Consider the following 21868-nt stretch of genomic DNA (forward strand, 5'->3'; position numbering starts at 1 on the left):
CGGGCCGAAGACGGCTGTAATGCCAGAAACCGGTCCCCGGAAGCTTGTTTCCTTTCCAGTAAAGAATTGGCTTGGTAGTTTGGTCTGCCCTGTTCCCATTATGCACTGGGCCAGGGTCAGACTAATTTGCATATAGCCAGGTTCTGAGCTGGGATGGTGCAGTGAGCTAAAAAACGGTGATGGATCAAGCCCTGATCTTTTGACTGGGTAGGAGTGTTCTGCTTAATTCAGATGCTCTATCCATCACCACCCCCTTTTCTGAATCGTTTTGGCCACTATAGGAGTGGATGGGTATGCTCAGACATGAGTCCCTTGCTCACTGCACCATCAGGATTCAAGCAAGCCGGGCCGAAGACGGCTGTAATGCCAGAAACCGGTCCCCGGAAGCTTGTTTCCTTTCCAGTAAAGAATTGGCTTGGTAGTTTGGTCTGCCCTGTTCCCATGATGCACTGGGCCAGGGTCAGACTAATTTGCATATAGCCAGGTTCTGAGCTGGGATGGTGCAGTGAGCTAAAAAATGGTGATGGATCAAGCCCTGATCTTTTGACTGGGTAGGAGTGTTCTGCTTAATTCAGATGCTCTGTCCATCACCACCCCCTTTTCTGAATGGTAATCAACCCAGACGGGTCGATTCCCAAGCAGGGATCCACCCACTAAGCACCTGGGTAGGCCACTTAGGCAATTTCCTTTGCTCCCCCAATATTTGAATGGGCATAGTCAGTCTTTCTGTCCCCCAGGGGGGCAGATGGGGGTAGCAGCCCCCGATCTGCCCTTCCGGGGGGACTGAGAGCCCACTAGTAAGCCAGGATTTTTTTTTCAAAGTTCATGGTTGGGGGCTGCCTGGAATGGGCATGCTAATGCCCCTTCACCACACCTTAAAAAATTCCACAGTCTTTCTGCCCCGCCGAAGACATAGGAGGGCAATAGCCTTTCATATTCCCCCTGGGGTGGGCAGGAAGCACATATGGCACCAGGGATTACGAGTTTGTTTATACATAGGGGTGGGGGCTACCCAGAATGAGCACGCCAATGTCCCCAGTCCCAAAAAACGATCACAATCTTTTTGCCCCCCTAAGCAGATGGGGGCAATAGCCCCTTATTTGCCCACTCCGGGGGCAGAAAGCCCACTATGGATCAGGGATTCTTTTGTGTATAATACGTAGGATTGGGGGCTGCCCAGAATGGGCATGCCAATGATCCAGTCCCCCAAAAAATTGCCACAGTCTTTCTGGCCCGCAACTTGGGAGCATATCGGAGCATTAGCCCCTGATCATCCCCCCATGGGCGTCAGAAAGACCACTAGGCACAGACCTTTTATTTGCAATGTGCCTAGCTGTTAATTGGGGCCCTATCACACCTAGGGAAACCTAGCAAACCTGTACATTTTTTAAACCTAGACACCCAGGGCAATCCAGGATTGGGTGACTTGTGTGGCTCTCACCAGGTCCTGTTACCCAGAATATCTTGCAAACCTCAAACTTTATAAAAACAAAACAATTTTCCTCAATTTTCTGTGATGGAAAGTTCAGGAATCTGCGTGGAGCCCAAAACTTCCACTCAACCAGCATTTCACGAACTCTCCCGATAAAAATGGTACCTCACCTGTCTGGGTAGGCCTAGTGTCCTTGACAGGAAATGGCCCAAAACAGAACGTGGGCACATCACATTTTCCCAGTGAAAACTGACCCTTTTTCACAATGTGACGAGCTGTAAATGTTGAACCTCAGCTCTGCCAGCACCTAAGGGGACCTAGAAAACCTATGCTTTTTTTAAGACTAGATTTCCAGGGAAATCCAGGATGGGGTGACTTCTGCGGCTCTCACCATACTGTGTTACCCAGAATCTCTTGCAAATCACAAACTGTGTAAAAAACAAAAAACATTTTCCTCATATTTCTGTGATGGAAAGTTCTAAAATCTTCAGGGAGCCACAAACTTCTACCCACCCAGCATTTCCTCAAGTCTCCTGAAAACACTGGTACCTAACTTGTATGGGTACGCCTAGTGCCCGTGACAAGAAATGGCCCAAAATGCAGTGTGGACACATCACTTTTGTTCCACAGAAAACTGATCCTTTTTTGGAAAAATGCTTAGCTGTGGATTTTGGACACTAGCACAGCCGGCACCTAAGGAAACTAAGAAATCCTACATTTTTCAAAGGGATATCGAGGATTGGGTAACTTGTGTGTCTCGCACCAGGTTCTGTACCCAAAATCCATTGCAAACCTCAAACTTTGTAAAAAAAAAAAAAAAAATTCTCACATTTCTGTGATGGAAAGTTGTGGAATCTAAGGGGAGCCACACATTTCCACAACCTCAGCTTTTTCCCAAATCTCCCAATGAAAATGGTACCTTACTTGTGTGGGGAGGCCTCTGTGCTCCCAACAGGAAACGGCCCTAAACGTACTATGGAGACTTCAAAGTTATCAATTACAAAAAAGAACTTGTTTTGCGAGGGAGTCACCTGCGTTTTTGTTCCAGGGCTCTACAGCCATCTAGGGAAACCTACCAATCCCAGACATTTCTGAAAACTATACACCTGGGGGAGTCCAGGGACATGTGATGTGTGTGGATCCCCCAATGTTTTACTACCCAGAATCCCCTGCAAACCACAAATCTAGCTGTAAACAATCAAATGTTTCTCACATTTCTGTGTGGGAAAGATCTGGGAGCACTGGGCTCAATCAAATTTCCTAACACTGAGTGTTCCCCCAGGTCTCCCAATAAACATGGTACCTCACTTGTGTGGGTGGGTCATGTACCCGCAACAGGCAAGGGCCTAAAAGGTTTTGTGAAGACATCAAAATTACCTATCACAAAACGACCTGGTTTTGCAAGGGGGGCACATGGGTTTTTGATCCCGGGCTCGGGGGCCATCTGGGGAAACCTACCAAACCCACACATTTCTAAAAATTAGAAATCAGGGGGAGTCCAGGGAGGTGTGGCTTGCATGGATCACCCAATGTTTTCCTACCCAGAAGCCCACAAATGTAGCTAAAAGAAATAACACTTTACTTACATTTCTGTGTGGGTTCACTGTGCCAGCACAAATGCCCTACGACCCAGTGTTCCCCTTGGCCTCCCAATAAGAATGATACCCTGTGTGGGTGTCCAATGCAGAATTGTTAAAAAACGTATTTTAAAAAAATATAGCGCTTGGAGTTCACTGTGCTATCCCCTCAAACCGTATGTTTTTGACCCTTCCCATTCGCAGGTCCTTGGCCCACCCACACAAGGGAGGTATAATTTTACTCTAGCCCAGTAGTCATTGGGGAAGTACTTTCCCAGGAACAGGAGCCCGGATGTTGGGGAGCTCTAGCATTCTCCAGCATATGCTGTCACCCAGTGAGGCGTGCTACGCCCAGATTGAGCTAGAAGCCCTAGCAATTAAATGGGCATGCATGCATTTTCACCTTTATTTAAGTGGTCAATCTTAAAAGGTCATCACTGACCATCAACGACTCATCCTGCTGTTCCGTGGACCAGCCCTACATCCATCCCCGAGAATCGAGCATTGGGCCATCCAGCTGAACCAATACATGACGGATGTCATCTACTGACCGGGAACAAAAAATCTAGCTGATTTTCTCTCCCACCACCCAGTGCCTTCAGTATTCCAGGTCGACAGCCACGAGTCTGAGGTGGTGGAGGCCTATGTCAACATGATCTCAATCACCGCTTGTCCTCGAGCCCTGACCCTGGCTGACATCAAGGACGTGGCTGAAGCAGTTCCACTCCTCACTAGAATGCACAACTTCATCCAAAGCGGCATGTGACAACACTTTCTACGGGATGCCAATGACTGGTCAGGAAAAGATTAGAATGTCAAAGGAAGACGTTGAGAGTGAGGGAGGAGGTCAGCATTACCTAGGATGGGCTCATCCTGTGCTGGTCCCGAAGAGTCAGCCCGGTGGCACTGCGGCATCATGTGATGCAATAAGCTCATCGAGGACATCAAGGGTCAAAGAAGATGAAGTCTAGAATGAGGGAGAATGTCTGTTTCCCCAGGCTTGAAGACCTGGCAGGAGAGGTTGTCCAGATGTTGCCTCACATGTCAACTGACCAATGTCCTGAAAAGGCCTGCGCTGATAATCACAGAGGAATCATGCACTATCCCATGGGACAGAGTAAACCTAGAGTTTGGGAGTCATGATGTATACTTACTACAAATACCCCATCATGTAAGTCATCTGCTCAACAGCATTCAAGCACCTGGCTCCCATTTTGAAGAAGGTGTTCACAATGTTTGCTTTCCCCTCCGAGATCAAAATTGACAATGGACCGCCATTTCGAGGGGGGGGAGTTCAGTGACTTTCTAATGCATCACAGAATTCGTCATTGCCACATCACCCTTCAATGGCCCCCGGCCAACGGGGAGATCAAAAGATTCATGCAAACCTTGAATAAATAACTCTGAATTGCAGTGACAGAGCAGGCTGACCCAGAATGCCACCTCCAGTCATTCCTGAGGGATTATCAGTTGCACGCCACACAGCACCACCCAAAGAGCCCCATGGACCTTGCCGGGACACGATCCCCTCATGCCCTAGGTGAACGCCGCCTCCATATGATGTCCATGAAACCCATGCATGCAAGCAGAGGCAGAATGGAACAACCAGCTACAAGAGAAGGGCAAGATCCTATCACCTCAGAAAGGGGGACATGGTGGCCTTTGAAGACAGAAAACCCAATTTGTATATTTAAAGACTGAATCTGAAATTGTAAAGAGTATGCTCTCCTTGTCTTTCATTAGAGACCAGTCTGAAGTGTTGGAATTATAAATTAAGAGAGGTTTAAATATAGGCTGTCCGCTGGAATCAAGAATAACCCCCTGCGGTTTCTGACTTTATGCATTCTCTGCTTTTTAGACCAATCACTATCATAAAAATGATCATCGTAATGCATATCTGTATCCATGTCAGCATAATTAACATTCTCATTGTAACTGTCAACGGTTTCAGATATTGAATCTAGTTATCCCTCATATGCCTTGCATTTTCCCTGCAGGTACATGGTATAGATTGAGAGGTCAAGTCATCCACAGTCGCAATCAAAATAATTACTCAAATTATACAATATACAAGATACCAAGTGCTTAGATTTGCATACTTTTTTCCACTGTGATATTACTCTTTGCATCCAGGAGAAGTTGCTCTCCGACCTACCAGGCTTTCCCCAGCAGGCATGATCAGAATATTTTAAATAGCTTTAGACACAGACAGGCCTATGTCAGAGGCCAAAAACTTGTAAGATGACAAAATTGTCTTATGAAGCTACTTGAAGACAGATGCATCAACAAACTCTAATATGGCCTGATTATAATGCCGGTCGGGCTCTCGTCCGACCGGCACCATAGCGGAAGCAGGACCGCCAGATTAGAATTCGGCAGTCCCACTGCCCGGATTACAATGCGACCACATTCACGGAGGTGCAAATGTGTATATTTTCTATTGCAGCATGTGCTGCTGACTGCAACACATGCCCCAAAAGAAAATAAACAATTTAGAACATCCCAGCCCCTGTGGTAGGCACCATGCGGTGCGTGCAACCTGGAGCAGGAAAGGTGGTGCCCCGCTGGCCCCATAGCAGAGGTCCAGGGGATAAGGGGGCCCTGCGAGGGGCCCCCAAAGTAACTTTCCGCCTGCCTTGACATTATGGGTGAGAAGCCATGAAAGGGCAGGCAGAAAGTGACATTGTAATCCCTATTGCAGTGCCCTTATTGTTGAGATTACTAACCCGCTGACATACAGAAGTGCGCCGGGCAGTCTCTCCGCCTTATGCCTCAGCCAGCCGCTGGCCGCATTGTAATGCGGCAGGCGGACAGCAGGGGAAGATTTTGATGGGTCTGACACCGATCTGCTGTCGGTGTCGGACCTTCCGACATGATAATGAGCCCTATAGTTTTTGCCAAACTATTTAAACCTCACTTAAATCAACACCCTGACCTGTGGAGTCATTAAAAGTATTCTCCTATAAAATAGATATCAGAAAAAAGTATAATGTGAAAATTATATTTTCAAATAATAATATAGTTCTAAATGAGTATGAAATTGCAGTTGTCAATTCTTGATTAAAATAACTTACCCTAAGCATTACTTGTACCTATCAACTAAACGAACAAAATAAAAGGAACATTTACGAACTCGCAGCTCCAAATCTAAAACCAAGCAAAGCAAGCCTCAAACACAAGCCCCCCAGTGTATTTCTAACAAGGCAAAACAATCCGGAAAGGTCGGCAGATAAATGCATATTAAACTTATCTTAGCTTGTGGTAGCAAGAAAAGATGTAGTGGTCGTATATTGGTCTCCATTTAAGCATTATGTTAACCATTCTCAATGTTACCTATTCTTCATTTAATGATTGAAATTCAAGAAAACCTGCGGAAAACAATTTGTTCCACACAGCCCTTATATCACTCCAAAGTTGACTTTCTATAAGTCTACTTGTAAGTGGGTCACACATCATATGAAAAAACCACTGTACTTATTCAAGAATCCATTGTTTGAATACTTTTTTCACACAAATTAAATTTAGTTTTCAAATATTCCAAACATATAAAAAAAAGTGAGTTCATCCAAGATCAGAAACCACCCAATACGTTCCCTCAAAAGGTTCAATGCTCATGATCAATGTCATAAAAATGAAGCCCCACTGCACTTCTTTTATGGAACCACCTCTGTGGTAATCTGCTAAAAATAAGGGTTGCTAGTTGTTCACAAAAGCACTTAATTTAGCAAAGCAATTGGATTAAATATCCGCTTTTGTTACCATACCCCTTGCCCTGTTCACACGCATAGTATCAGTAAGCTCTTGTCAGAATATTTTTGACTAAAGCCCAAATTGGTCTCCTTTTTAAGTTTTTCATGTAAAGAAGAACAAAATGTTAGCCCATTATTTAGGTTTACTTTCATTATCATTTTTCGTTTTTTTTACATGTCTTAGATGGTAAACTATTCTGTTGTCATCCAATGGTTCCATTTCTGATTCATTAGTCCTTCAACAATCTTTATGTGACACAAGTTAATCACTGACCATTTCATGGTACATGTATCTTAAAATCCAATAATCGCACTACTGTATATATGAACTATATGGGTGAAAGAGAAAACGTCTAGAAACGTCAGAGATAAGATGACAGAGCATAAACAAACCACTGACACCACTTGCTTGATGATCAGGTTTAACAGGAAGCAACACCTTATTGAACAATCCATGCCCAATCATACTATGTCATTGTAATAGATGTACGGCTATTCATGTGGACTAATCATGACTTAGTACAAACACGTGGGCACCACATTTCGATCCCCTTCAAGCTGCACAGCCAAAAACGAATCCAATGAACCAAATTCATGAACCTCTTAACTTTTTCCGCAATTTTCTCCATCTTACTTCATCTTTTTTCTCCTTGTTTGTCTTCAATTCATTTTACTCATTTTCATTGCCATTCTATCTTATTCAAAAAAGACCCAGGATGCCAATTGTTTCCGCATGTCACATTTTGTTGATGACTTATTAATATGATCTTGTGGGTTGAGAAGGGTGACTGAGGAGTTAGTGGCATCATATGTGTATTCGTAATCAATCAATCAGGATTTATAAAGCGCGGCTAATCACCCAAGCATCCAGGCGCTAAGGGTTATGCTGCTGTGGTGGGTTCGGATGAACAGCCAGGTCTTGAGTGCCTCCTGGCATTCTAGGAGAGAGGTGGAGTTCCGGAAGTGCAGGGGGAGATCATTCGATGATTTAGCCATGAGGTAAGAGAAGGAGTATCCTCCACTGTTGCTTCAGTGGATGCAGGCAGTGTGTGCGAGGAAGAGGAAGGCAGAGCGTAGGTGTCTGGAGGGTTGGTGAAAGTTCAGGCGGTGGTTGATGTAGGCTGGTTCATGATTGTGCGGGGACTTGTAAGTGTGGATTAGCATCTTGTATTGACATCTCTTTTGTATGGGGAGCCAGTGGATTTCTTGAGGTGGGGGTAATGTGGGCCCATTTGGGGAGGTCAAGGATGAGTATGACCACAGAGATCGGTATGGTTTGCAGTCTCTTTAGGAGGTGAGTGTTGATTCCTGTGTGTGCAGAGAGCATTGCCGTAGTCCAGACGGTTGGCGACCAGGGCTTGAGTGACAATTCATCTGGTGTTGATGAGGAGCTATTTGAAGATTTTCTGGAGTATGCGAAGAGCAAGGAAGCAGGCGGAAAAGACTGCATTGATCTGGGATTTGATGGTGAGTTTGCTGTCCAGGATGATGACGGGTTTACAAGCGTAGTCTATTGGTGTGGGTTAGGGTTCCAGTTCCAAGGGCCATTCTGTGGGACGTTGTTGTTGTCAACCATCTGCCCTTCCGTTTTGTCTGTGTTGTTTTCCCTTAAGTCGTCAACACTAGTCATACACCTGTTGAGGTTGGCTCTCTTGGTGTTGGGGACTTCTGAGAGCGAGAGGATGAGCTTGGTGTTGCCTGCGTAGGATATGATGTTTAATCCATGGGCTCTGATGATCTTGGACGGGGGGTCATGTAGGTGTTGAACAGAGTGGAGCTGAGGGACCAGCCTTGAGGGACGCCGCAGATGATGTTCTTGGGTCCTGAGGTGAACGGTGGTAGCCAGACTCTCGGGGTTATTCCGATGAGGAAGGAAGTGATCCACTTGATGGTATCTCCTTTGATTCCAATGTGATGTAGTATTTTCATCAGGGATACTGTGTTGAATGATGCCCAGACGTTGAGGAGGATCTAGGTCACCATTTATCCCTGGTTGGGAAAGGTTCTGATGTCAGTGACGGCGATGAGGGTGGGTTCGTTGTTGTGGTTGGTGGGAAGCCCAGATTGGGAGGAGTCCAGAAAATGGTTGTTCTCCAGGGGGAAGCAGCCTTTACCGCAAAGCCAGGACCACATTATGACCAGGCAATACAACAAAGGTGTCATTTCCAGGCATTCCTTTACCACACCAGTCATTACAACAACTTACTCCCGGGAACACTTTTGTTGGACTGGTGTTGCATTTCAAGTCTAATACCTTCACTACTGCTGCACAGACTGGAGTTACAATTGTAAATTATACTATTCCAAAGTCCAGTAGGTAATGTGGTAACAACGCAGTCAGTGATTTGCCTGCATTGTAAAGGTATGCTTGCTAAAATCATGTGTAGTTCCATTATACAACCTTCTCAAGGTGTTCAGCGAGTTGGAGATTGATGGCTTTCTTTAGTACTTTGGTGGGAACTCGAGCAGAGAGATGGAAGGGTAGTTTTTGAGTTTAATGGGTTAGGAAGACGGTTTCTTGAGAAGCGGTTTGAATTCTTCGTGTTTCCATATTTCGAGGAAGGTGGCCTTTGTGATAGCGTTTTTGAAAAGGGTGGTGAACTCTTTGCTGATCTAATTACTCCCAAGATTGAAAATGTGGTAAGGGCAGGGCTCCATGTGAGCTTCTGAGTGAACGGAATTCATGATTGCTGTGGTGTTCTGTTTGGTAAGCTGGTTTCAGGTGGTGAGTATGCGGTCAGGTATTGCTTGAGTGGGAGCTTGGTGACTAAAGAGGTTGGCAGAGGTGTGCTGGGTTTTGAAGTTCTTGTAGATGGTGGAGATCTTGTCATGGAAACAATCTGCCAGGGTGTCGCAAAGTTCCTCGGAAGGGGCAATGATCTTTTTAGTGGCTGAGGGGTTGTAGAACTTTTTGACAATGTTGAGGAGTTTTTTGCTGTGGTTGGAGCTGGCTTTGATGCAGACCCCCAGAGTGTTATTTTTCATCTTCTTCAGGATGTGGTGCTAGAGGTTGAGGGCTGTCTTGAAGATGGCTCTGTCTGCGGATTTCATGCTGGTCCGCCATTTTCTTTCTAGTTGATTGCAGTTGTGTTTCACAGTTTTCAGCTCTATGATGCACCGTCTTGCCTGTTTGATAGAACATTTGCATTTGTTGGGATTGATAGGGGTGACTTTATGGGTGCAGTCAAGTGATCCAGGCAGTAAAGTTTTTGGCAGCTTGTTCTAGGTTGGGTGTGGAATCAGGGTAGGAAGAGTTTATGACATCGGTCCTCTGGCTATCGGACACTTTGCTCAAGCTGCAGTGAGGGGAGCTAGGTGTCTCGGTGGTGCCAGAAGGTCTGGTGATGACAAAGTGGGCAATGGCATTGTCTGCCCCGGTGAGTTTGATGACATGATTGTACCTGACTCAGTCACTGGCCGTGAAGAGGGGTTTAAGCTTGTGTCCTGCATTGTGTGCGATTCTGGTGACTTGTTGGGTTAGGCGGATGTTGTTCATGCTGTTGAGGAAGTTGACGGTGTTGATATCACTGAGGTCGTCGAAGTGGAAATTGATGTCTCCAAGGAAGATGTAGTTCTTAGAGTCAATGGTGAGTGTGCCAAGGAAGTCGAGAATGGCGTTGTAGAAGCTGGGGTGTGGCCCTGTCAGTCTGTAAGGGATGGTGCCTCTGATATTGGATTTTTCATCTATATGGACTTTGAAATTGAGGTGTTCCATGACTGGGTTGGTACCATTGCAGTGGTGGTACAGTGTTCATTTGCTTTGTGTATGATGGCGATTCTGCCTCTGTGTTTGTTGATGTGGTCCTGGTGTGGTGTCTTGTAAGCATTGGGTGTTGCTGAGGCGATGTCAGAAGCAGATGCGAGGTGAGCCAGGTCTCGGTGAGCAAGACGATGTCCGGGCTGAGGGTGGTAATGATGTCCCAGATTTTAGTGGCTTGCTTGCAGAGAGATCATGTGTCAGAGCTGCTCTGAAGCAGTTATGGTTGGAATGGTGGCAGTCATCGTGTATGCGGTGCTCTGGTGTAGTAGGAGAAGAGACAGTGCAGGCAGGTTAAAAGTCCTACAGTTGATCATGGAGAAGTGCGGCAGCAGTTGCAAAGTCTAGGGTTCAGAGCTCGGAGCTCAGTGGTGTTGTATATGTGGTGGGTGGGAGAACTGGGGTCCCTGTCACTGGGCTGGGTCCAAACACGGACCAGCACAGATGGGTTCGTCTTTGGCTTGCCTTTGGCATGGCAGTGGTGTATCCACTGCATGGCTGCACTGTGGCCTCCATTAAGTAGGTCCTGGGAGGAGGGATGGGTGCTGGGTGTTGGTGGGCAGGGCTTGCAGGAGGTGGAAAGCGGGACCAGAGAGAGGTAGCAGAAAATGGACAGGAAAAGTGAGGATAAACGAACAGAAAATGGGCAGAATGAGTAGAAAGAGAGTGAAATAAAAAAACAGAAAAAGGGGCAAACTGTGGAAAAAGAGGCGAATGGCAGCAGTAAATGGAGCATGAAGCAGTGGAGAAAGAGGTAGAATGCAACAGAGATACTGACAGAAACCAGTAAGAAAAGAGGCAGACAGCATCAGAAAGCAAGGCAAAGTGGTGGAAAAAGAGGCAGACAAGGCAGAAGGCCGTGATGCAGGGGTCAGTGGGCGCCCAGCGGAAGACCTGCGGCTTAGGGTAGCAAGGGGGAGCTGGTTCAGGGACCAGCTCCACCACGCCTGTGGTGGTTCTGTTTCCCAATGTAAGAATATTCAGAAAGCTTTGTATACGTTTCACTTTCATTTATACTCCTTATAAACTACAACCTAGACTTCCTTTATATAAATGTAGGGACAGAAACAAAGTTATTTTGAGCAAATTATTGCAACGGTGTAAGTGAAAACATTTGAGACAATGTGGAGCGATTGAGATACTTCCAGGTAGGTGCTGTTATAGTGAGAACCTAACCAATGAATTAAATAAAAAATAGAAGTGCATGTACTCCATGCGAGAGCACATACCAAGTTCTCTGCAGTGCTGGTACTATCAAATTAAAACTAAGTACTGCAACTCTTCTGGGAAGTGGAAGTACTTTCCCTCTTGAAATAAAGAAGTGCAGGTACTCAGTCCCTGACATTAGCAGCCCATTTAAAGCAATAGACTTCGAGAGATTTAAAAGATTTTTCCACTCATTTAGTTCCATAAAAGCCTTAGTTAAATATATATGAAACACACACACACACACACACACACATGGACATCAATTAGGGATCACTGCTGTGAGCCCTGGCATTGCCTTTGCGACCCCTAGCGTCAGCAGTAACAAAATCAGTGCCTGGAACAGAAGCAGCACATCCTTATGTACCGCGGTGGGGGCTTCACTCAACTTGCTTTTTGTCAATTTTTTTATACCAATTGTGAAAAGTATTACATTATTCGCTATTAGTTTAATAACATTGGAGTGCAAATAGCTGGAAAACAAATTTCTCTGGCAACTGAGGTAAGTGAAAAAATGCTTTTAAATGTATGTATGATGTGTGCATGCTTTCAGTTTTGAGAGTGTTTATGTGAGTGTGTGTGTGCTTGTGTGGGTGCATGCTTAAGTGTAAGCATGTGTATGTGTGAATACAAGTGAAGGTCAAGGGGCATGTGAAGTCACTTCCGCTACCTGTAGCTTTTTGGTCAATAGACGTCCATGTACCCACGCACAAAGTAAACCCCACTGGTAATAAATGAACAGGATGAATAAAGCGGTTGGAACACATTAACCCAAGAGAAAAGGTAGAGGTTATGAAAAGATCTCATAAATACCACAAACTTGACAGGTACGTGATGAATGGCAAATGCTTACACTGGAGTCTTCTGAGGAGAAAAAAATGGCTCAGGAATAACGAACACAATATGAACAACAATGGTTATTTAGACCTCATAAACTGGTGTGATTGCTGTTTCTGTTGATGTTTTAATTTTGGCATTTGATCCTTGCCGTTTGTAAAATGAAAGGTGAACTTGCACTTGAAAAAACAAATCTTGTTTTGCACTTTGCACATTACTTTTAAAACGCTTCAAGGCTGCTATATTTTAAACAGGGAATTACGATGTTTTAGACTGTTTTTTCCTGCAACTGCTATCTGTTGAGTAATTTTCAAACGCTCTCTGACGCCCTTCTGTGCATCGCGCTCCCCGGTCCACCACGGGTTCTCCCGATTGCTGTGGAGGGAGCGCCAGGCGGGTGCATTTCCGGGCTAGAGGGCGAAGGCCAGCATAAAGCTCTTCACTGGGTGCTTCGCGCTGCTGACAAGTGGGTGAGAGTGCGCTAGCATTACTACTGACCCCCAAGAGTGCTCTTTCTTAATCAGGCAAAAACGAAGTTCTAACACTTTTTTCCTGCAACTGCTACTTTGCACATTACTTTTAAAACGCATCAAGGCTGCTATATTTTAAACAGGGAATTACGATGTTTTAGACTGTTTTTACCTGCAGCTGCTATCTGTTGAGTAAACGCTCTCTGACGCCCTTCTGTGACTCCTGCTCCCTGGTCCAGCACGGGTTTTCCTGATTGCTGTGGAGGGAGCGCCAGGCGGGTGCACTTCCGGGCTAGAGGGCGGAGGCCAGCATAAAGCTCAACACTGGCTGCTTCGCGCAGCGGGCGCGCCGGTGGCGCGCCAAAGGCAAGCTCGCCTGTGCCTGTTCATGCCTGGACCGGGCCAAGAGCCAGGACCCCTGCTCCCCCAAAAGCCGATATCCTCTGCTATGACCCCACAGACCTCCGCCGTTTCAACAGGTCTGACGATAAATGTTGTAAACACCTACTAGATCAGGATCACTTTGCCTGTCCTTGTGGCTTTACCCTTCCAGAACCTCAGAAAACTCGGGCCTTTCAATCAGCCCAAATTCCCGAACACTGCAATTTCCAGTCCAAGAAAACCGCTTTAAAAGGTGGCCTCTTAAATGTCAGATCATTAGCCAAATCTCAAACCTTATTACCGACCATGAGCTGGACCTACTATGCCTGACCGAAACCTGGGCGGACACAGCTTCCGACCCAGATTTTGTGACATGCACCCCAGCAGGTTACCAGGCCGTGAGGGTAGATAGGCCTCTAAAACGAGGAGGGGGTTTAGCCATTATCTTAAAAGAACACTTCCCGGTCACATGCTACTCGGCCTCCACACTGTATTATGAGGCCCTATTATTTATAATAGAGCTAAGTACCAAAGTAGACATTCAAGGGGATGATCCTCTATTGACCACAAGGCTACAGGAGCAATTTTACATCTAACCCGACTGAGACGGTAAAGAACCTGACCGCAACAAAAAGAAACTGGGAACTAATGGACCGACAATCTCACCATTCTCAGCTGGTGGCTTCACGCCCGCACCTTACCGGGTCCCAGGAGACAACTGCCCGGCTTTACATGAAATGGCTGAATGACGCCTTCAATACCTTCGTACCCCCTAACAAAAAACAACTCAGTAACAGGCAGAACCCATCAGCGCTCTGGTTCTCTGAAGAATTGTGGAAGGAAAAGCAGCTCTGCCGACAATCAGAAAGACGTTGGTGGGCCAAGTACTGTCCGAACGAAAAAGAAAGATACAAAATTGCCTTAACAAAGTACAAGCGCCATCTTATAAGTAAAAAAACAGATTATTACACGAATCAGATGGAATCAGCAAAAAATGTATCCAAAGAACTCTTTGCAGTGATGACAAAACTTACTTCCGCTAAAATCCCAGGGATCAAGAGTGACCAAAAGCTGTGCGATAACATTGCTGCCGCGTTTAAAACAAAGGTATTGGACATTGTCAAAAAATTTCCGGACTTGACCTCTCCCTCCCCAAGGAAACCCACTAAAAGAGATCCCAATGCCAATACACTTCTATCTTTCTCTCCTGTTACCTCGGACACAGTAGCCAAACTCATCCTTGACTCCAGATCCGGGTCTCCCACTGACCCTTGTCCACCTAAAATTCTTAAAGAATTCGCCGACCTGCTCAGTCCAAATCTCACTGAAATATTTAATTGCATGTTTTCTTCTGGTTCCTTTCCCTCTATCTGGAAAGACACCTCCGTTTTGCCCCTCCTAAAAAAAACCCTCTCTGGATGCTTCTGACCCTAACAACTACCGGCCCATAGCCCGGCTTTCATTACCGGCAAAAATTATTGATAAAATTATGAACACCCAATTGACCAACTTCATTAACAAAAACAGTTTGCTTGATGACTCCCAGTTCAGCTATCGCCGAGAATACAGTACCGAGACTGCACTCATCAAGGCCACTGAAGAAATCAGGGCGGTGTAGGATCGAGGCGGCACAGCGGTGCTAATACTCCTCGATCTGTCAGCCGCCTTGATACGGTGGACCACTCTCTCCTCCAAGAACGTCTGGAGAAGCTAGGGGTAGGGTGTTTAGCACTATACCTGCTGTCCTCCTTTATGAAAGACGGGAGGCTTACAGTATCGGTCCACACCTTTCTCTCGGACCCCTACTCCCTCCCCTGTGGAGTGCCGGAAGGCTCCTCGTTGAGCCGTACATTTTTTAATGTGTATGTTTCGGAGCTGGTCCCGCTAATTCAAAGTTATGGTTTCAACCTTACATCCTACGCTGATGATACCCAGACAGTAGTAACAGCCCACAGAAAAAAGGCTCCCCCCACTCTACAATTTTCCAATTGCATGAGCTCCATTAATCAATGGATGAACACACACTGCCTGAAATTAAACTCGGAAAAAAACGAAATTCTGATTTTTGGCACATACTACCCAGCTGGGGAAACCTGTGGTGGCCCACAGAATTAAGCAAGTCCCCCAGTCCTGTATCAAAAGCTAAGAACCTGGGGGTCTGGTTGGACCATAAACTCTCCTTCATCCAGCATACGAACGCCACGGTTTCAGCCAGTCACTTCCTCATAAAGAAAATAAGGAAGATTCTCCCTTACCTCCCGGCAGACACATAAAAAACGGTAGTAACATCCCTATTACAGTCCAAACTAGACTATTGCAACAGTCTTCTGGGTAATGTACATAAACAATGCTTAAAAAAAAACTACAAAGTGTAAAAAACTCAGCAGCACGTTTACTAGCTAACATCCCCAGGCACAACTCGGTTTCAGCAGAAATACGCAAACTGCACTGGCTCGCGGTGGAGCAGCGGATCAAGTTCAAGGTTCTATCTCTTGCCAATAAAGCCTTAAACCAAAGTGGCCCAGCTTTTCTACAGAACCTGCTCACCTGGTATGAGCCCATCATACAGCTACGATCCTCAGGCACCAAACTCCTTCAAGTGCCAAAAATCTGCAACTTACAATGGGGCGGCCGTAGCTTCCACTATCACACTGCTAAGCTCTGGAACTCCTTGCCCCTCGAACTTAGGAGTGCCCTGACCCTCATTTCCTTCAGAAAGGGCCTTAAAACCTGGTTGTTTCAGAAGTAGAGGCAAGCACACCTCCCCACTGTCCATAGCGCCAAGAAAACTCCGGGTAAACGTGCGCTCCATAAATCCCGATAACATTAACATTAACATTAACATTAACATTTTGACTGAACAAGCGACTGGCTACAAAAAATGTTGTTTAAAACATTAACAATCTAGTTATTGTGACAATAAACAGAGATTCCAAAGACTAACAAAGACTGCAGAATACAAATACAATCAGTATTGTCTCTTGAAATTGGTTGTTCCAAATGTCAATGGATGGCAAAACGAATAATTATAAGCCATATTTCACAGGAGTACAAGAAGGTGTGCACCATAATAGATTCCACTGTGCCCACTCCGATAAACAGACCCACACAATCAATCTCCTCAATATTCCAGTTCAAGCAATACACAAACTATACATAATAGAGTAGAAAGAGACATCAATACATATGTCTACCCTAAGTCATCCTCCAGAGAGTGTCCCAGGGGAGGTGTAATCAATTCATCTATCATGTGGAGACTGCCACTACCCCAACATCTAAGAGGGAGTTATGAAACATTAATGTATTACACACTCAGGACAACGGATGCATCATCTCAATTAGGTGGTAAGGCATCGTTCGTAGTGTACTAGTTGATATGTGTTCACAGGGTGCAGGGATCATTCTGAGATCATCTGCTCAAGGTATGCCAAGGTATGTCATCATTTAAGCCCAACAAATTGCTTTTGAGGTGAAAACCCCATTTTTGTTCTCTTACGAAAAGGGCTCTGTTGTCATCCGGCCCTTGAGATCCCAGGGTTGGTTTTTCTATGACCGTGGATCTCAAGTTCTCCAAAGTAGACCTGCCTCTGAGAAATGTGTTGTCAGCTTCGTATTAGACCTGCCACATCTAATCGTGCTGCGATGTTCCGTAATGGGGATCTTGACCTTCCTGCTGGTCATACCTACATTCTGTTTTGCACATGGGCAAGTGATCAAATATATCACTCCTTGCGAATTGCAGTTTGTATGTGCCCTCTGTTCCCAAGGAGTCGATAAACCCAGGTCAATATACTTGATATCAGTAGTGAGTTGACACACACTGCATGAACCACAGCGAAAATGTCTCATCACAGGGGGCAGCCCGGTGATGGTAGCCAACCTAACCTGCATGTTAGGTGCCCTTGGTCGTGTGTGGATCAGTAAATCATTTAGATTTAGGCTTTGTTTAAATGAAAAAAGGGTTTTTTCCACTTTCAAGCTACCAGAGTTCAAAATCTTCTAGTTTTTGAGTACGGTTCGTCTGATTTGTTGAGATGAAGTATTGAACTGCTGGTCTGTTGGTTTTTGCTAATATAGTTTCACGATCAACATTTGATGCTCTCTTCTTGGCTCGTCTGATTATCCCGTTTGGATAACCCCTCTCTTGTAGATTTTTAGATAAGTGGCCCGCCTCTTCAATGAAGTCACTCCATTCCAAACAATTCCGTCGTATGCGAAAGAACTGTCCCACAGGTAGAATTTCCCGCATAGAACTCGGGTCAAAGCTATTATAAGCTAGCAGGGCATTCTTATCTGTTGCCTTGTGATACACCTTAGTATGGAATACCCCCCTCTGGGTTTGATGACAAAATCCAAAAAGGGAAGGCTAGTTTTAGTGATTGTAGAAGTGAAATGCAGTAATGGATTTCTCTGGTAAGCCATTCTAAAAAAAGGCCCACCGATCGTTCATCGCCCTTCTTGGTGTAACACTCTATTTGTGATCACTGTTAGTCACATTTGTTTTTGTGTTTTATGTTTCCCCCCTCCCTATGCTCTGCCCCATGCGTGGCTACGCAGGGCCATTTTGTAAGCATACCCGATGATGAAGCATGTCACACACATTTGTGTGTGAGTGAGGGCAGTTTTTCAGAACACACGATTGTGCCATTGCTTGTTTTTCTATTCTCTCTGGGTCTAGACCTCTCCACCCCTTTATGTGTTTACATGTTCCGGTGGCACCATGTTTCCTTGGGTTGTCGTTGTGGTGCATTCTTTCAGTAAGAAAGACATTATTCCCTCATCCCTCCATTGCTTCAAATCATAACAATATGAAGTGGTACTGCCTCCATAGAGACCTCACCTGTTTCATTTTTTTCCTCTAAAGGCCCCCCCACTCATCCTGTTCTTTACGTGTCTCAAGCATTCTACCTTCTGGAGTCAGAGTAGCTTCACTGGTGTTTGCTCAATATATATTGTGAAAAATCCTAATAGTCCTTGGGCTCTTTGCGGAGCAAGGGCACTATGGGAAAGGCAAATGAAGAAGCGATCAGTCTTGATGTTGCAGTGGCAGCCATTCGCTTCTTGGAAGCGGCTGTGGTGGAGTCCGTGGGGCTTTCAGGTGGATAGGGCTGTGCATCTAGGTTGAAGGTGACACCAGGAATATAGGGAGGAGAAGGTCATTGACATTGTGCAGTTGACTTTCTCTCCCATGTTTACTGATGCCGGGAAGGTAGGAGACTTGGCTGGCAGTTTCTTCAGTAATAAGCAGGATGATGTTTCTTACTACTCATTGGCCAGTTATATTTGTGTTGATATTACTAGTCAGTGATTGATGCATGCAGCAGAACCAGTAGGGGGTATTTGAAATACCCTTATTTCTTCTTGTGGTTGCATTTGGTGATTTGCTATGGAGGAGAAATGGGCCTGTAAACGGAATAATGTGCTGTTTTTCTCATCAGATGAGGAAGGTCAAATACTAGCAAAACCTTTGTCAAATTATCCAAAGCAATCCAGAAGGTTACTGACTGTGCAGAACTGTTGGTTGCAATGGAGCAGCATTCTAAATTGATGGCAGATATGTCTTCAGATATTGTTTTATTGTATCATTATGTAGGAGGTTATGGATGAGAGATTTCATAGCTGAGCCTGTAGAACAAATCAGCTTTGTTAAAAATACCCTTTAATTAACTAAGGTTGGGGAAGTAGGCAGAGTATTACTACGCAGAACTCCATGGAGTTGAACAAAAACTCTGTGAACCTCCGTTTGGTCTCATTCCAATTAATACAATAGAAACCTCACATACTTTTGGTAAAACAACAAGTAACTCTGACTTTACATGCTAAAATGCATATAGTCATCTCAGCAAGCAGTGAGAGTGGTGATGATTTAGGTTCCTCTCTAACCTAGGGAGAGAACCAAGCAGATGCCTTGAACACAAAGAGCACATCATGCTGAACAATTCTGTGATGGCCCCAACCTCCTTGGACCACCCCAAGCACAGTTATTGGAAAAAATAAAATCTCATCCAAAGGCCCTGCAAAGCATTATGGGACGAGATTCTAGAGTGCAGTGCATATTATAGTATCCAATATCAAAACATTCCTCAAGCTGCAGCAGCTCTCCTGGGGCTCAGCTGAGAGCTAATACTATAATATTCACTATATATAAGCTATGATTTGTGATATTCTTCCAAGAAATATTGTAAGAGTTGGGCTGATTGAATGAAGAGATACCAAACAAACACATTATATAGAAAAATAGTTTTCTATAGACAGCCAGTGAAGACAAAAAAGAAGTACTGACAACCAAGAAGATTGTCAGAGCCCAGTGGGCGCACTAATCCAACTATTTTGTCATTTTTGGCAGACATTGCTGGGTTCTGGATATGGCACGGAGAGCTATGCAATGGACATTTTACTATGGCCTCCAGACACACAAGCATTTGTAACACCGATTCCAAGGGACCCTTTGAAAAGAAAGTCCTTTCAAAATGGTATATGCACATTGTTGGACAAGATAGCAATAGTTCTGGTGCAGGAGAAAGAAAAAGGCAAAGGAGCGTATTCCATTTAATTTCTGGTGCAAAAGGCTTCCGGGCCCTATTATCCTTTACTGAATTTTAAATGGGTAAATTCACAGGTGAGAACTACCCATTTTCCAATGCTGACATTGCAGTCTATAATTCCATTGGTGACCAAGAGATAATGTTTGGCTTTGGTGTATCTGCAGAATTCATACCTTCACATTCCCATCTGAGTCTCATCAGAGATTGCCACTATTTGACATCAGAGACCAGTATTTTAAATTCAGTGTTCTACCCTTGTTTTAAAATCTTCATCAATGGTCTTTACAAAAATTTTGGCACCATTACTGTCTTGTTTTCACAAGTAGGGCATCTATGTGTATTCATATTTGGATGATCTCTTGATTCAGTGATCCCCAAGAGATCTGGCGACCCAACATACAGGAAGAGTTATTTCTGTATTGCAGGATGACAGATTTATGCTAAATGGGGAAAATTTGAATTTGTGTCCTACCCAAGATCCGTGTCTCATTAAAGCAAGGTTTTGTATGGATCAGTGTATTGTGACCCTTCCAGAGATGTGTATTTTGAAGCTCAATACACACATCAGCGATTTATTGATACAGAGGTCTCCAAAAATGTCAGGTTAGATGAGGGTGCAAGGGGACTTGCAACCAGAGACAGGCTCATGCCCCCCTCCCACTGGAGAGTGGCATAATAGCGGGTGTACCTACACCAGGGAAGGGACCCATTGGTCCCTACTGTTTACCTACCTGTAACGCCCCTAAATCTAGCATTTAGGGGCACCCCTGAACCTTGTTTCCACAGACAAGAAGAAACAAGAAGAAGAAGAATGACCAAACAACCATTCAGCAGCTAACAAGAGAAAGAGGCCCATTGACTTAGCCCCAGTCCACCTCGAACATGCTCCTGCGAACTCCCAGTAGGTCCTGCTGCCAGCAACCTCAAAAACCCCGTAGGACCTACCTGTCTTCAACCAAAAAGACTTTGTCTCCCGTGAACACCAGATTTGTTCATCTGCAACCTCTGGCCCTGGCCGGAAACCGCAAATCTGTACCACTCTGCACCCGCTGCCCACAGCTCAACCTCGAGTGGGCATACACCACAAGGAGGAGACCCCGGTGATCCTGATCCGAGATCTGTTGACCCCTGACCTGCATCAAGCCTCCAGCCGATGCCTGCAGCCTTTCTCCAAAAGGCCCCCCCAACCACGACCAGGAGCTGGTAAGAAGATCTAACCCCAAAAGGCACCCCTGAACCTGACCCCCTAAGCCTCAGGTGGCCAAACCGATGGTGCCTAACCAACCCCCAACTTCCCAACTTACCTCTCGAAGTGGTGGTCGCACCCAGAAGACCTTCGTCCCCAAGCCTGCAGTGCTTGGAGACTCCCAATTGAAAGCTACAGGGCTTCTGCAGCCAAAACAGTACTTTTCACCCGGTCGCCCCAGTGCCGCTGAGGGTTCAACTTTTGTGCTGCCCTAGACCCCCATTTGCCCTGAGATTAAGTCCAGGAGCTTTGCTCCCACAACCCAGTGGCCTGATCATCAGCAGCCACCAACTGGATGATATTGGGACTCAGCACTCTGCACCTGGCCCCCCTAGTGCAGCTGAGGGTGTAACAAGACAGCATCCTTTAACCAGGGGGACCCCTGAGTCCACCTCCAGAACCTCAACCTCCCCACTACCAAATTCTTACCTTTAAACCGATAACACTATTTTCCTCCATAGGATAAAAGTGTGGACTTTGAAAACCTAAAGAAATTCTTTAAAATTGCACTAACTAAATAAACGATTTTACATACCGGTTTACAGGAAAGGTCCCAGAGTAGTATCCAGGTATACTACTCTGAGTAAGAAAAGTAATCTCAACAGTAACTTAACTGTAATTTTACTGAAAAGCCTATTCAAGTCCATGTACTCTATTTACAAAGTATT

Source organism: Lissotriton helveticus, chromosome 5_1 (assembly GCF_964261635.1).
Source record: "Lissotriton helveticus chromosome 5_1, aLisHel1.1, whole genome shotgun sequence".
Lineage (NCBI taxonomy): Eukaryota > Metazoa > Chordata > Amphibia > Caudata > Salamandridae > Lissotriton > Lissotriton helveticus.